Below are 17,794 nucleotides of genomic sequence, written 5' to 3' on the forward strand. Positions count from 1 at the left end.
TAACTGAACAAAATTAATCATCAAAGAGTCAAGGGAAAGTCCTTCGCAGAGCTGTCGTTTTAGTTAGTCCAAGTAAACAGAAAGAAAATAAATATTACCCATCTTACCAATCTAAGAACAAGTGTTTCTACAAATTCTAAGGGTAACCCTTATAATGGACATTTGTGAACTGAGAATGACAACACAGGTTTCTTTTTTTTTTAATGAAATGCAAAGTCACTGGGTAAATGCTAATCTCTCTGGGTAAACTGCACAGTCTGAAATAAGTGACTGTCTCAAAAGGCCACATCATTATTCTCATTTAAAACACACTAAAAGCACAAAACAAAACAATCCTTGGTAAAGAAAACTATCACACTAATATAAATCATAGCAGTCATTTTATGTTTATCTTCCAAAATGGGTACAAAGGCACTTAAAAAAGAGTGCTTGTAAATTACAACTCTCTGTAATGCCATTCAGTTTTCTTTTATTTGCAAGATTATGGACAAAATATCAGGCATTCTGTTGTGTGTAAGATTATTTTAATGAGTTTTACTTAGATAACAATATATTATGCATTTCTGGTAGAGACAACATTATACAGCAAATTAAAAAGGCAATCTATGTGCCCAAGAAGCAATTAGTTTGGCTTCACTGACCCGCAATTAAGGAACATCATTACCAGGCATCCAAAAGCCAAGCAGAGCCAGGTGCAATGGCACGCCTGTAATCCCAGCACTTTGGGAGGCCAAGGTGGGTGGATCCCCTGAGGTCAGAAGTTCAAGACCAGCCCAACCAACATGGCGAAATCCCGTCTCTACTAAAAATACAAAAATTAGCTGGGCGTGGTGGTGGGCACCTGTAATCCCAGCTACTCAGGAGGCTGAGGCAGGAGAATCGCCTGAACCCTGGAAGTGGAGGTTGCAGTAAACTGAGATAGCAACACTGCACTCCAGCCTGGGCAACAAGAGTAAAATTCTGTCTCAAAAAAAAAAAAAAAAAAAAAAAAGCCAAGCAGGGCAAAAGCTACTTTACAAATCGAACCATCAGCATGAACAATACTGTTCTGTTAATGTCAGAAAAAACGAAGTCATGGTACTCTGTGGTTTGAGAATTTGTTGTCTGCCCTACAGTTTAATAAACCAAATGCTATGGCTAAGAAACCAAATTTATTTTTAGTTTGCTAATTTAGGCTCAAGTGTACTATTCTGGTTTTGTAAGCTGTTTTAACCAATTTAATCAATACTCCCTGCAATGCCAGAAGACAAGAAGATACATAATAGCACCTAGCATGGCAGGTTCTCAGTGAGGGCAGCTATCATTTTTTCTTAAATATTATTTTCCAGCATAAACGATATACACTGGAACTATCATTATTATCGCCTACCAGAACCTAATAATAACAAAAGTTATTCCTAGGTTAGTAAGCTAGTTAATTAGGTAAGCTAACTAACCTAGGAATGACTTTTGTTATTGTTAGTCATGCTTCATATAATTCTCAGTTCTCCGTTTAGTAAATTTAGAAATAGTCTCCAATTTTAAACACCAAATTTATTTTAAAAGTTAATGAAGGCCGGGCACACTGGCTCACATCTGTAATCCCAGCACTTTACGAGGCCAAGGCAGGCAGATTACTTGAGGTCAGGAGTTTGAGACCAGCCTGGCCAACTATGGTAAAACCCTGTCTCTACTAAAAATACAAAAAACTAGCAGGCGTGGTGGCGGGCACCTGTAATCCCAGCTACTTGGGAGGCTGAGATAGGAGAATCACTTGAACCCAGGAGGCAGAAGTTGCAGTGAGCCGAGATTGCGCCATTGCACTCCAGCCTGGCAACAGAGCGAGACTCCGTCTCAAAGAAAAATAAAAAGTTAATGAAACGTATCAAGCACCACAAAAATAACTGAGAACAAAAGTTGAATCAACAAAATGTTCACTGCTATACCATCAAATATGCCAAAAATCAAAATCAACCTCAGGATTTGATAATACATGGATGTCAATAAATTGTAGTTCAAAATTTCAATATATTAAAAGCAATCAAAATAACTATGAAAATGTCAAAACATGGATAACTTATAATTTTAAGTTTTAAAAAGGCACAAAATTTTATGCTATGATTTTACCTTTATAAAATATTGATGTCATTAAGCCAAGAATAAAAAAATACCCTCCCTTCCCCCGCCAACAGCTTTGAGAAACTCTGAGCTTTGTTTCTCAAAATTCCTTTTATGATCATTTTTTAAACTTTAAAGGCTAACAGAACTGAGAAGCCCAGGGGAAATAACTAGAGACTTTCTTAGAAAAAGCCAACTGAAAATGCCATTTGAATTAATCTTTCATATACTATGCGCTACCTCACCTGGCGGGAGGGAGAAAAATCTAAATATAAAAATATAAATATAAAACCATAAGCTTGAATTTGCAATTCCTGTATTTCTGTTTACAATTCTGTTATATTGCTAAAGTCATGGGACCTCAACAACTAATTTAGGAAACTCAATGTTGTACAAATACCAAGGATTATACTAACAAAGAAAAAGAAGGCTCTCCCAATTTCTCTTACCATTTAGATGTTTTTAAAACATTTTTTTGAAAAATATTTTTTGTCAAGTAATATATAGGCTATGTGTTCTCTTTCACCTGAATTTTCAATATTATCCGATTAAAGTAAGCAAAAATTTATTCTCAGCTAAAACACTCAAAAGATTTTTTTTATTTTTAATTTTTATGAGTACATAGTAGATGTATATATTTATGGGGTACATGACATGTTTGGATACAGGCATGCAATGTGAAATAAGCACATCATGGAGAATGAGGTGTCCATCCCCTCAAGCATTTATCCTTTCAGTTACAAACGATCCAACACCACTCTATTTAAAAATGTACAATTAAGTTATTACTGACTATAGTCACCCTGTCGTGCTATCAAATAGTAGGTCTTATTCATTCTATTTTTTTGTACCCATAAAAGCTATTTTTTAACGTAGTCAATCCTACACTATCTTGTTTGTTTACTCCACATTACCTTACACAGAAACCCCTTTCAAATGAATTATTAATAGCACTTCTCACTCTTCTCCTATACCTCCACCTTCACATCTGGGGTTTACAGGGAACTGAATAGCTCCAAAGCTCGGAAGAACACGAAAACCAACTCTGTGTGACTTGGCAGACTGCGGCTCTGGAGAGCGCCACACAATTGTGAAACTGACTCTAAAACTGTGGCTGAGCGTCTGCGGAACTGAACCAAAGTAAACTCTCCCAACGGCCTCCCACCGTCCTTATGCCATGCTGTTTCGAAGCCACTGCTCTGGTAACATCTCTGCCCTTCTGAAGTAAAATTAAAACATTTCAATGTAGGCATGCCTCATCCCAGCTGGCTGTCAAAGGGCCTGCACTGACTCCCTGGAATGATTTGATAAAATACTTCACATATGCATCATCCAACTTGACAGTTTTCATCCTAGCATATGAGGAAATGTACTAGGCAAGCAGAAATGCTGATAAAGACATGAAAGGATGTTCCATCACTGTGAACTGTATTGAAGAACAATCTCTCCCAGAAGGACTTTCATCTGCCAGATATCAAAAAGACACTCAGACTAACACTTGCATGAAACATTCTTTCTATTTTAGTGAATATCCGAGAGGGTGTAACACGGTAAAGACCCTCAAGACTGCGTGCGGGAGTCTTGCCACATTTCTGAAAGCTTTCTGATGAAATATTATTTCCCCACTTATTCTCTAAAAGACTGACATTAACCCTATCAAACACTAAAATTAAAATTCCCATTAGATACAATGGCTAATTTTACAAAAGAATTCTATCCTAAGAAACAATGTAACTCAAGTTCACATTCTAGATGCCATAGAGCAAGTTTTATCCTTTGTGGAATCTGTCATTTTTAAAATGTTGTACGAGTATATCACTGGCAGTGCTGGTTATCCTGACTTTCAAACAAGTCTGGAAAGACTCCAGAGTAAAGCACAGTATACCAGGGTCTTTTGCTCAGTACACTGGATCACTTCCACTCAGTCTCTTCACAGGCTACACAGCATATGCTACACAATACCTTTTATCTCCAAAGAGCCACCACCTCATCATCTCCAATACCCTTCTGCTGGGTGGCACTCACAAAAAGCCACCCTCCAAACTTTTTTGTGAAATGGGCAATATAGGCTGAGTGCGGTGGCTCACACCTATAATCCCAGCAATCTGGGAGGCCGAGGCAGGTAGATCACCTGAGGTCAAGAGTTCCAGACCAGCGTGGCCAATGTGGTGAAACCCTGTCTCTACTTAAAAATACAAAAATTAGCCAGGCATGGTGGCAGGTGCCTGTAATCCCAGCTACTCAGGAGGCTAAGGCAGGAGGAGCCCTTGAGCCTGGGAGGCGGAGGTTGCAGGGAGCCGAGATTGTACCACTGCACTCCAGCCTAGGTGATAAGAGCGAAACTCCGTCTCAAAAAATAAAAGAAAAGGACGGTATTAAACTGTGTCCCAGACTGCCTAAGAAGGCTCATTAGTTACTGAAGAATTTCATTTCAGATATAAAACTCTGATACATAGAACCCTGAACTCTTAGCAAAATGTGCTTCCCGGCCAGCTGGATCAGCATCACCTGGGAACTTGTTAAAGATACAAATTCCTGGGTGCCATCCAAGACTCCTGACTCAGAAACTCTGGACTGAGAATCATGGAGTTAACAGGAAAACAGTATATTCAATGTGGTGTTGTTAATTACCACTAAAGATGATGTAGCAATCAGCTGGATAATGACTTGTGCCAACTTCTCCAAAAGATATTAGTCTTAATGATTTGTTTATATTAAATCATTCTGTGGCTCCTCCCTGTTAATCCCACTGCTTCGGGAGGCAGAAGTGGGAGAATTACTTGAGGCCTGGAGTTTGAGATCAGTCTGAGCAACATGGGGAGACTCCTGTCTCTACAAAAAGTAAATTAGCCGGGCAAGGTGGCTTGTGCCTGTAGTCCCAGCTACTCAGGAGGCTAAGGCAGCAGGATTGCTTGACTCCATGAATTTGAGGCTGCAAGGAGCTGTAACATGCCACTGCACTCCAGCCTGGACAACAGAGACAGGCCCTGTCTCTACAATAAATAAATAATTAAATGAACAAACACATAAATAAAATACTTAGAAAAACACAAAACTAGCCGGTCACAGTGGCTCACGCCTATAATCCCAGCACTTTGGGAGGCCGAGGCAGGTGGATCAATGGAGGTCAAGAGTTCGAGACCGGCCTGGCCAACATGCCAAAACCCCGTCTCTACTAAAAATACAAAAATTAGCCAGGTGTGGTGGCACATGCCTGTAATCCCAGCTACTCGGGAGGCTGAGGCAGGAGAATTGCTTAAACTCGGGAGGCAGCCGTTGCAGCTGAGATTGTGCCATTGCATTCCAGCCTGGGGAACAGAGCAAGACTCCATCTTAAAAAAAGAAAAGAAAAGAAAAACACAAAACTTTGACACATAAAATTTTAAAAAAGAAAAAACTGCCAAGCACAGTGGCTCATGCCTATAATCCAAACACCTGGGGAGGCCAAGGCAGGCAGATAGCTGGAGCTCAGGAGTTTGAAACCAGCCTGGGCAACATGATGAACCCCACTGCTACAAAGAAATACAGAAAATTAGCCGGGTGTGGTGGCATGTGCCTGTAGCCCGAGCTACTTGGGAGGCTAGGGCAGGAGGAACGCTTGAGCCTGGGAGGCGGAGGTTGCAGTGAGCCAAGATTGAGCCACTGCACTCCAGCCTGGGGGTCAGAGCAGGACTCTGTCTCGAAAAGATAAAAAAAAAAGAAAAAAGAAACTATGAATAAACAAAAGAAAAACATAAAACTATTAAATACCAAGGACTATCTCAAAATCCAGAAGGCAGTAACATAAGCCTTCTACCACTCCTTGAAACTAGGAGGTCGAATTGTAGCATGCGACTAGGTTCTCTGCAAAAGATAAACTGGGCGAAATTACTGCTGACAGCTGCTATTCTTGTTTTTAAGACAATCAAAAAAAAAAAAAAATTAAACTATTCTCTTGGTAACTCATTAGCAAAAGTCTAACCCGTTTCTGTGAATTGGCCACAAATTAAGCTTTAGCCACCAATGCAGAACTAAAGATTAGCAAACACTTGAGGGAGTAACACACACAATACAAAAGAATCAGACACCTCTAACATTATCAAAATCCTCCACCCTTACCACAAAGCTTCAGACACAGATTATGTAAGTACAAGCACATAAAGATCAAAGGTTATTCTATGATGACACAGTGGCTTGCCTTGGACTGTGGCTTATCTAAGTCATTCCCTAGTAGTCCGGTGAATATAAATGGGTTGCAAAACAATGCTGCTATTAACCCATTTTATGCAGCTATGCTCAAGAAAACAAAGTATGATATTCAACAATACACGCAAGCAGTCCTAAAGCTGATTCAGGAATACTTTGGATGGAGACTCAAACCTCCGGGAACTGAAAAGATCATTATAGTTCCTTCAAATTCTACATTACCAAATCTATAAAATCACAGATTTGATTCACAAAGGAAAGGAAATACTTAGTTTTGCTCCTGAGGCAGCAGGTTTTCCAGTCCTAAAACTGATGGCAGAGGAGGAGCATGAATCAGACCGGTGACCACTTTAAGAAACAGTTAGCAAAAAATGGTCACACCCAGTGTTGGAGCCAGTGCAGCGCAAGACATGCATGTACTGACAAGAGCTCCAACCACGAAGGAAGGTTGTGAGTAAACCACGACAGATCTGGCTGGTAGGCCACTGAAGCCTGTCTACGTGACACTGACCATGAGTTTTAATGTGTTTGAAAATTCCTTATCGTGTGTGAGTGTGTATATATATATAATTCTTTTAAAAATATTTTAAGTTATGGGATACATGTGCAGGACATGCAGGTTAAATACGTATCTTTTAAATTGAGACAGGGTCTATGTTGCCCCAGCTAGATTCAAACTCTTGGTCTCAAGTGATCCTCCCACCTCAGCCTCATAAATGGCTGGAACGACAGGTGCACACCACCGCACCTGGCTTTTTTTTTTTTTTAAGTTATACAATTATATAACTAGTATAATCTCAATCTGTAAATGAAGAACATTGATCTCAATTAGTAAATGAAATAGACACAGAACACAAACTACCAGGAAACTAAGAGGACAGCTTTTTTTCTTCTGGGCTGAGGAATTATCAGTGGGATTTTTGTGTTTTAAAAAGAAAAAAAAATTAAGTACAAAAATTCCTAACTAAAATCACATTTATCATGGCCTGTTCAGCCTCAGTTGCTCCTCTCCTGTCTGGAAGTTATGGGTCCCCCTGTACTGAGAATGGGAGGCAGATTTTTCCAAGTTCAGCTACTTGCCCTTGGCCACCACGGGGGCAGACCCTAAGCTTCCCACTACCTGCCCTACACACACAGGCCCTTTCTCCCGCATGCCTTTTAACCTGAGCTGTCTCCACAGCCTCCCTGTGAAATGGTAAGCCTGCAGTCCCAGCGGGAGCAGCTAGGGTCAAGGGTTTTCGTCCTAAACCACTAGTCAAAGCCCTTGTGTATATAAGAGAAGCAAGTGCTTGGGATACAACATTCCAGAAACATTTTTTTATAATACTCGAAGGGCTGATTAAATTATGGCTTTGCGTCATGGCACAGAGCTGGTACAAAAAATGAGGTTGCTGTCTGAGGAAGAGCTTTGGGTACAGCGAATTTTCAAGGCAACAGGAACAACAGGCAGTGAAGAGAGCCATGTGGCCGGAGATCAAAAGGACAACCTTCCCATGACTGCAGTGCAAAGCAAGCTGCTACCTGGGCATGGGGCTTGCCAGGCACACCTGGTCCCACACACCGTGATCACCATCAGGAAAACGAGTGAATCAGCATCTCAGGGTGAGGAGACGCCTCAGAGGTGTATGGACACAGGGGCTTAGTTTGCATAACGATGCATACACAGGACTGGATGATCTAGACAGACTTCTAACGTCATGACATGTCTTAATAAAGAAGAACAGAGTTTATTCTGGTCTCTCTTCCTAGCAAAAGGAAAAACCTCAAGCCCCCAAACTCTTTATCCTTCCTCCTAAGAACTCAGTATTTTCACTCCCTGAGTGAAAATTTGCATTTGTGTCCATCTGCTTTCTGCTTCCATCAAGACTACACTTCCGATTTCTTAAAAAAGAGATTTCCAAATAAAATTGTACCCCTCTCCTACCACTAGACTGGGATACAGAAATGTTGAATACAATCTCATCTCAACACAATTTAAGCACAGAATTAATTTGCGGCTCACCCCAAGTCCCAAGCCTTCTAAAGAGAAATTGAAACCTTTACCGACTGGCAGCTCTACTGTACTTGCAAATGGTCTTGGTATTTCCTTTAGGGCGCAGAAGTAAAAGCACTTCATAAGAACCCGTATGCAAGGCTCATCATTATACATATTTATGTGCTATAAAAAACTAATTTTATCATCCAGGGTAGGAAGCATGCAGACATCTGTCACAAAATAAGCTCATTTATTTTGCTCACTAAAGCTCCTGTGTAAAATAAGGGTAACCACTGGCTAGATGGGAGTGACTGTGGCATCAGTTATTTTAATTTCACTCAGGTGGGGGGAATACAGTTTTCAATCTAGCTGCTTGCTGTTTTGACAAACAGAGCGTTACTCAACATTTGTCCTGAAGCCAACTCATGTCCTTTCTTAGATACATACAACACTAAAACAAAGGCAAAAGAAAAGGAAGAAAAAAACAAAACCAGCAGCTCATTTCAACAGTCTCCATCAAATGAAGCATATCAAATTACATCAACTAAAAACATTAAATTAAGCATTATACAAAGGCAATGCCTGCAGGGCCTATAAAACAACACACTGTAAAGTGTCAGAGGAAACAAGCCCCACACAATCCAATGGTCTAAGTCAACATCTTTTAGAGACTGTGCTCAGGCCAAACATTAAGAGAAAAGGAAATCCTCTTTCAAAGAGACTAACATTGTCTCTTAAAAAGATATGCAACCAACTATAGCATTGTCCCTTATAGAGACTGTGTGCTATGGAGGAAGAATCCCTTCTGAGTGGAGCACAAGCTTGATGATCCTTGACTGCCACTCCCGGGGCCCTAGGCAGATGTCTCGGCTTTAAAATGGGCACATTTTCCCCTACCTGTGAGGACTGCCTTTAGAAAAAATAGTCAATGCAGGTGACATACTGTGCATAGTGGAAGGTGTTCAAAGGATAAGCTATTTGATAGGTAGCCCAAGTTTCTTAGAGTATACTGCTAATCCTTGAACACTGCAAATTAAGTGCTAAACAGTCTTGGAAATAACTATTGCCCACTTGCTCCTAGCCAGGACCAATGCAAAACTGGAAATAGCTAAGACTGCTGACTTTACTACTAACATGCCTACAGTGGGCTGAATGGTGGCCTCCAAAAAGATATGTACACTTTCTACTCCCTGGAACCTCTGAGTGCTGCCTTAGTTGGAAAAGGAATCTTAGTAGATGTTATTATATTAAGGACCCTGAGATGAGATTATCTGGGATTGTACAAGTGGGGCCTCACTGCCATCACACATGTCTTCATAAGAGAGAGGCAGAGACAGGACACACACACACAGAGGAGGAGGAGGAGGCAATGTGACCATGGGGACAGAGACTGGTGTGATGTGGCCCTAAGCAGAGGGATGCCAAGGAATGCCGGCAGCCACTGGAAGTCAGAGGAGGCAAAGGACGGACTCTTCCCCAGAGCCTCTGGAGGGAGCTCGGCAATGCTGATGACTTGATTTGAAACTTCTGGCCTCCAGAACCATGAGAGATGTATTCACCTAAAACACTTGGTATTTTAAGCCACCAAGCTTGTAGTAACTTGTTACAGCAGCCACAGAACACTAATCCAATACCCTATTACAGAGGAGGCAAGCTGCTTAAATATACATCCAAGGGTTGACTGATTTCCTTCTACCTCAACAAGTTACTTTTTAAATTATAATAATAACAAGTTATTAAGCCAGAGAGAAATGTACTTTAAAGTAACCAGAGCAAGCACAAGAACAGCTCAGCTGAGCACATGGACTGCCCCTGTAGTGCTGCAGGGCTAGCATACCAAGTACAGGTTGCTGGGTGGGTGGCCTGTAAGGTTTCTTTAAAAAGCAGCCTTTTGATGCTGCCACAGAAGTGGCAATCAAGATTACAAGGTTGGCCGGGCGCGGTGGCTCACGCCTGTAATCCCAGCACTTTGGGAGGCCGAGACGGGCGGATCACGAGGTCAGGAGATCGAGACCATCCTGGCTAACACGGTGAAACCCCGTCTCTACTAAAAAATACAAAAAACTAGCCGGGTGAGGTGGCGGGCGCCTATAGTCCCAGCTACTCGGGAGGCTCAGGCAGGAGAATGGCGTGAACCCGGGAGGCGGAGCTTGCAGTGAGCTGAGATCCGGCCACCGCACTCCAGCCTGGGTGACAGAGCGAGACTCCGTCTCAAAAAAAAAAAAAAAAAAAAAAAAAGATTACAAGGCAGAAATTAGATAAGGCAGTATCAACTTGAGGCAAGCAGTCCCTTCCTCGAAGTAGCACTTGTTTCCAGTCCTAAAAAACCAGACTCAAGGCTTCACAGTAATTTAATGTGCCCTGTCTTTTGCCTTTGTGAAAATCAGTGAGTGTATTAAACTTTGAGGGTAATCAAACCAAGCCAATTCATGGAGATTCTTTTTATCATGGTAACTTGGGGAGCCAAAAACAAAATAAACAAGACTTTGAGGCAAAATAAATGGGTTTGGTTAAAGTATGTGAGGAAGAAAAAATGCATCTTGTGTATCGGGGAAAATATATTTTGTGAACTAGGGAAAAACTGGCTTCAAGTCTTCTGGATTCTGGGAGGCTGCTCGAAGCATCTGCAGTGCTGTAATTTTACTCCTCCATGGCACCTGACTCCAAAATTTACATAATCCAGAAGAGGTTGAAAATGGGGACTCCATTTTTTTTAAAAGACCTATTTCCTGGGCTCTTTGTGATTAAAGAGTAGCATCAACAAATACACCACTGTTCACATGCAGCCAGTTTATGATAAACTGTGCTCCCTATTCCAGGATCCAGACCCATTTTTGATAAAAGCTACGGGGCAGAGGATATCATATTTTAAAAGATTTATTACTCCTTTATGTAAGCATTTTAATACAAAATTAAAGAATAAGTACTACCAAGTTCTTGGGAAAGCCAGCCAATAAGAAAGGGGCCTATGATCACCAATGCTATAAGTGGCCTCCTTCCTGCCTTCCCTGACCTCGGTTCTGGCATCGCCAGGGGCTTCTGGGAAAGGGATGAGAAGGGATGTGCCCGGCACAGGCAGACAAATGGAGGAGGCTGTGTTCTCGACCCTACGGCCTCACAAATCAGCCTCACCAGCATCAGAAGGCTCAACACAAATTAGTGCAAATAACACACAGGGCAGGTATTTTCTTCTCACTTACAACCCAACTTCGCAGCAAGACCTTTAAAATTAAGATGCAAAGACAGGTATAAAGTGTTTTCTTAGTAAGATATCTAAACTGCCATTATTAAAAAGTTTTTATTAGCATCATGTATGTGGGCCACTTTGCCTCTATCAACACAGAGAGACTGTCACCCAAGGGTCCTCAGCTCAGAACACACCGCCTGCTGTGTTTCTCCACCATCACCCTTTCATAAAATGAAAAACTACCCAGCACCGTGGGAGGCCGAGACGGGAGTATCTCTTGGGTCCAGAAGTTCAAGACCAGTCAACATGGCGAGACCCCATCTCTACGAAAAACTTAAAAAATAGCTGGGTGTGGTACCATGCAGCCGTACTCCCTGCTACTTGGAGGGTGGGGCAGGAGGATCCCTTGTGCCCAGGATGCAGTGAGCCATGTTTGCTCCACTGCACTCCAGCCTGGGTGACAGAGCCAGACTCTGTCTCAAAAAAATAATTTAAAAAAATGCCGGGTGCTGGCCGGGAGTGCTGGCTCATGCCTGTAATCCCAGCACTTTGGGAGGCTGAGGTGGGCGGAGATCGAGACCATCCTGGCCAACATGGTGAAACCTGTCTCTACTAAAAATACAAAAAATTAGCAGGGCATAGTGGCACGTGCCTGTAGTCCCAGCTACTCAGGAGGCTGAGACAGAGGAATCGCTTGAACCTGGGAGGCGGAGGTTGCAGTGAGCCGAGATCGCACCACTGCACTCCAGCCTGGCAACAGAGCAAGACTCCATCTCAAAAAAAAAAAATTAAAAAAAAAAAAAATGCTGGGAGTAGTGGCTCACATCTGTAAACCCAACACTTTGAGAGGCTGAGGTGGGCAGATCACTTGAGGCCAAGAGATCGAGACCAGTCTGGCTAACATGGTTAAACCCTGTCTCTACTAAAAATACAAAAATTTGCCGGATATGGTGGCGTAAGTCTGTAATCCCAGCTACTCAGGAGGTTGAGACATCAGAATTGCTAGAGCCTCAGAGGTGGAGGTTGCAGTGAGCCAAGATCATGCCACTACACTCCAGCCTGGGCGATAGAGGGAGACTCTGTCTCAAAAAATATATATTTTTTTAAAAAAAAATAAGAATTAAAAAAAAGAAATGAAATGAGAAACAAGATTTCCATTATTTTCTTCAAGTTCACTGCAGTGTAAGGCACAGTAACAACCACCCTCTCTGCATACCTACTACGTGCCACATCCAACACTAAGCAGCCTTATCAGTGCTGCTGCCCAACCAGGTGGAGATTATGATCTCCAGTTGACAGACGGAGAAACCTAGCTTTGGCAAGACAAATCTCCCACCCAGTGGCATCAACCCAACTGACCCACCCTGAAGCCTCAGCTCTTTCCCTGATACTCCTGCTGCCTTATGTATAAGCCACCCTAGCTGAGATGTTGCACAGATACACATCTATGTATCTTAAAGTTTATGTGCCCAAGGTGTGATCTAAACATAAGGCAATAATACAATTACAAAAGAAAAGTGCTCCAGGTGATGCAAAATATCATTGTTTTAATAAATTAAAATGTCAGTGAAGCAATGAGTTGCTCAAAAAGAAACAACTCACAAAAGGACAAATTCAAAGCAGATTAGAGGTAACCAGGAGCTGAGGAGAGGGAGAAGATAGGGTGTTACTGGCTTGCTGGTTACAGAGTTTCTGTTTGGAGTGATGAAAAAGTTCTGGAAACAGTGGCTACGGTTGAACAATATTGTGAATGTAATTAATGCCATCAAACTGTACCTTTTAAATGGTTAAATGGCAAAAGTTGTTGTATATTTTACCAAATTAAAAAAAATTAATAATGTAATATCCCAAAAACCACTGAACTATATACTTTAAATAAGTAAACTATACGGCATGTGAATTTATATCTCAATAAAGTGGTTTTGAAATAGGAAAGAGGAGGCCAGGTGCGATGGCTCACACCTGTAATCCTAGCACTTTGACAGGCCGAGGCAAGCGGATCATGAGGTCAGGAGTTCAAGACCAGCCTGGCCAACATGGTGGAATCCCGTCTCTACTGAAAATACAAAAATCAGAAGGGTGTGGTGGCACATGCCTGTAATCCCAGCTACTCGGGAGGCTGGGGCAGAGAATTGCTTAAATCTGGGAGGCAATATCACATCACTGCACTCTAGCTTGGGTGGCAGACCGAGACTCTGTCTCAGAAAAAAAAAAAAGTAAAGAAAAAGGAAAGAGGGCCGGGCACTGTGGCTCACGCCTGTAATCCCACCACTTTGGGAGACAGAGGTGGGCGGATCATGAGGTCAAGAGTTCGAGACCAGCCTGTCCAACATGGTGAAACCTTGTCTCTACTAAAAGTACAAAAATCAGCCAGGCATGGTGGTGTGTACTTGTAGTCCCAGCTACTTGAGAGGCTGAGGCCGGAGGATCACTTGAACCTGGGAGTTGGAGGCTGCAGTGAGCCAAGATCGTGCCACTGCACTCCAGCTTGGGCGACAAAGTGAGACTGTCTCAAAAAAAAAAAAAAAAAAAGAAAAGAAAAGAAAAAAGAAAAAGGGAAGAGGCTGGGCAGCGTGGCTCATGCCTGTAATCCTAGCACTTTGGGAGGCTGAGGTAGGACGATCACTTGAGCCCAGGAGGTCAAGACCAGCAAGGGCAACATAATGAGGCCCCCATCTCTATCAAAAAAAAAAAAAAAAAAAAATTAGCCAGGCATGGTGGCATGCACCTTTGGTAGCTACATGGGAGGCTGAGGCAGGAGGATCACTTATGCCCAGAAGGTTGAGGGTGCAGTGAGCCATGATGGTGTCTCTGCACTCCAGCCTGGGGGACAGAGCAAGACTCTGTCTCAAGTGAAAGAAAAAGAGAAGAATTAAAGTTAAAATTTAAGAAAGGAAAGAAACAGCTTCTAATAGTTCACTTAGAAGATGTATTTGTTTACTTCATTTTCCCAATAAAAGTCTAAAACAGGGCCATGCGCGGTGGCTCACACCTGTAATTCCAACACTTTGGGAGGCCAAGGTGGGCAATTCACTTGAGGTCAGGAGTTCAAGACCAGCCTAGCCAACTTAGTGAAAGCCCATCTCTACCAAAAATATACAAATTAGCTAGGAGCGGTGGTGAGCACCTGTAATCCTAGCTATCAGGAGGCAGAGGCAGAGATTGCAGTGAGCCAAGATTGCACCACTGCACTCCAGCCTGGGCAACAGAGCAAGACTCCAACTCAAAAAAAAAAAAAAAGTCTAAAACTGAAAACACAATATACAACTAAGAGTAAGAACTAACCATATGATTCAAAGGGGAGAAACAAAAAACAATAACGTATTCCATCTTCTCCCTGCATATTATTTAGTTACATGTAGGTTTTTTTTTGGGGGGGTCTCCTCTGCTTTCTGGTCAAGCCTCAATAATTCAAAACAAAGTCCTGTTTACTGGATGTACACAGTGCATCATACAGCATCTTCTGTGAAAATAAAACAGCACTCCTTCTGTTCCCCACATCTAATCAGAGAAGCATCTCAAACTATGTCACCACAGCAGTGACAGTAGTGACAAGTTAACTGAGGCCTACCATGTACCAGGCACTGTGCATTTTACACACACACTCTTATTTCATCCTCACAACAACCCTATCAAACAGGTTCTAATATTCTCAATTTACAGATGAGGAAGCTGAGGTAAAGAGAGGGTGAGTAACTTGCCCAAGATCACACAGGTAATAAGGAGCAGAGCTGGGATTCAACTGTACTATACTACGTACGCTCCATGAGATCCTGAAGTGAAGCAAATTCTTCAGGAGAAATCAATCAAATGGCTTTTTAAATATTTAAATTCAAATGGAAACGAATCCTGTGGAGTGTTGTGACACTGAGAGCTATGCGCTTACCAACAGTAAAGCTATGTTAAAACTCGTGTTTATGTTGGGAAGCTGGAAGTCCCATGGAGGAGGGAGGTGGAATTACTGTAAGACTCAATTTAATACACAGCTCCTCTGTATGAGGGAGGGACAGGCCGGACAGCAGAAGGTTAAGCGAGGGCTTCCTTGCAGGTGATCAGGCAGCACCCTCCAGGGAGACAGCTGGACACACGGGGTCCCTTAAGAACCCACTGCGACCCTGCATGCTGTGCTGCTGGGCACGAATGGCAGTTGTGGTAGTAAGTAGCAAATAAAGTCTTGCTCTGTCCATTACTGGTGAGAGGGCTGGGAAGAAATCTTTTCTTTCTTTTTTTTTTTTGTCACCCAAAATAAGTTGACACTGGGAAGAAATCTTTAATTCTTCAGTTTAAAATCTCTCTGATGTTAAATGTCAAGCACGTGCATATTACAAGAAAAACCCAATTTGCTACCAGCATGCAATTGCTTTCTATGGAGAAAAAGGGAAACCACTGGTGTGCTTTTATTTCAGGCACCATAGGTTCCTTCCTCTCCCCTCTGTACATACAGCTGTTATGTATACCTATTCAACCCTCCATACACTGCTGCGTTATATTCACTTGAAAAACAAAACTTTAAAAAATGCTCCAAATCAAAGCCATCTTGCTTCTATTACATACCAATGTGACACAATCGTCATCTGATTTTTCACAGGCAAACACTAAAGGGTACGTACAAGCAAAAGTAAACACTTCACAATTGTTGCTACTACACTCCAATTTTATGTCCACAAGCTAACGAAGTTTTTCTTTTTTTTTTTTTTTTTTTTTTTGAGACGGAGTCTCACTGTGTCTCCCAGGCTGGAGTGCAGTGGCGTGATCTCGGCTCACTGCAAGCTCCGCCTCCCGGGTTCACGCCATTCTCCCGCCTCAGCCTCCCAAGTAGCTGAGACTACAGGCGCCCGCCACCACGCCCGGCTAGTTTTTTGTATTTTTAGTAGAGACGGGGTTTTACCATGTTAGCCAGGATAGTCTCGATCTCCTGACCTCATGATCCACCCGCCTCGGCCTCCCAAAGTGCTGGGATTACAGGCTTGAGCCACCGCGCCCGGCCCCAAAGTTTCTTTTTCATTAAACTAAAACATAAAACACATTCTGCTACCACCTCTACCTTTATTGAATCTCCTATCATGTTAGGTCTTCTTATATTTTTTATTTTATTTTTTATTTTTTTTTGAGACAGGGTTTTGCTCTGTCGCCAGGCTGGAATGCAGTGCTGCAACCACGGATCACTGCAGCCTCAACCTCCTGGGCTCAAGCAATCCTCTTCCCTCAGCCTCCTGAGTAGCTGGGAATACAGACATGTGCCACTATCCTCAGCTAATTTTTTTTAAGAGATAGAGTCTCACTATGTTCCCCTGCCTGGTCTCAACTCCTGGCCTCAAGCGATCCACCTCCCTTGGCCTCCCAAAGTGCTAGGATTACAGGCATGAGCCACCATGCCCATCCTTATTTATTTATTTTTAATTAACAACTAAAAATTGTATATATTCATGTGTACAACATGTTCTGAAATATACATGCATTGTAAGATGACTAAATCAGGCTAACATATCCATTACCTCACATACTCACTTTTTGCAGTGAAAACACTTAAAACCCACTCTTCTGGTAATTTTCAAGTTTACAATACACTGTTAGTAACTACAGTCACCATGCTGTATAACAGATCTCTTGAATTTATTCCTGCTAACTGAAATGTTGTGTCCTTTGACCAGTATCTGCCCAATCCTCTCCGCATCCCTTATATTTCAAGAAAAGGAAAAGAATATATGCTGAGCACTTACTAAGTTCTAGGAACTATCCAAGTCCTTTCACATCTCACACAACCCTTATAACCTCGACGGAAGAGGATATGGTTTGGCTGTGTCCCCATTCAAATCTTATCTTGAATTGTAACTCTCACAATTCCCACATGTTGTGGGAGGAATGTGATGAGAGGTTATTGAATTACAGGGTGGGTCTTTCCTGCACTGTTCTTTTGATAGTGAATGAGTCTCAAGAGATCTGATGGTTTTAAAAACAGGAGGTGCCCTGCACAAGCTCTCTTGTCTGCTGCCATGTGAGATGTGCTTTTTACCTTCCACCACGATTGTGAGGCCTCCTCAGCCACATGGAACTATAAGTCCAATAAACCTCTTTCTTTGGTAAATTGCCCAGTCTCAGCTATGTCTTTATCAGCAGCATGAAAATGGAAACTGGTACTGGGAGGGGGCGCTGCTGAAAAGCTACCAAAAAATGTGGAAGTGACTTTGAAACTGGGTAACAGGCAGAGGCCAGAACAGTTTGGAGGGCTCACAAGAAGAAAGAAAAATGTGGGAAAGTTTGGAACTCCCTAGAGACTTCGTGAATGGCTTTGATCAAAATGCTGATAATGATATGGACAATGAAATCCAGGTTGAGGTGGTCTCAGATGG

At 42.2% G+C, this 17,794-nt stretch overlaps 1 protein-coding gene across 3 annotated transcripts in view; it reads right to left on the reverse strand.

The window, feature by feature from the left end:
- The window catches only part of LOC105467735 (poly(A)-specific ribonuclease), a 200,101-nt gene that overhangs the window by 128,226 nt on the left and 54,081 nt on the right, over positions 1-17,794 (reverse strand). The window lies entirely within an intron of this gene.

The sequence above is a fragment of the Macaca nemestrina genome, chromosome 18, assembly GCF_043159975.1.
Source record: "Macaca nemestrina isolate mMacNem1 chromosome 18, mMacNem.hap1, whole genome shotgun sequence".
Lineage (NCBI taxonomy): Eukaryota > Metazoa > Chordata > Mammalia > Primates > Cercopithecidae > Macaca > Macaca nemestrina.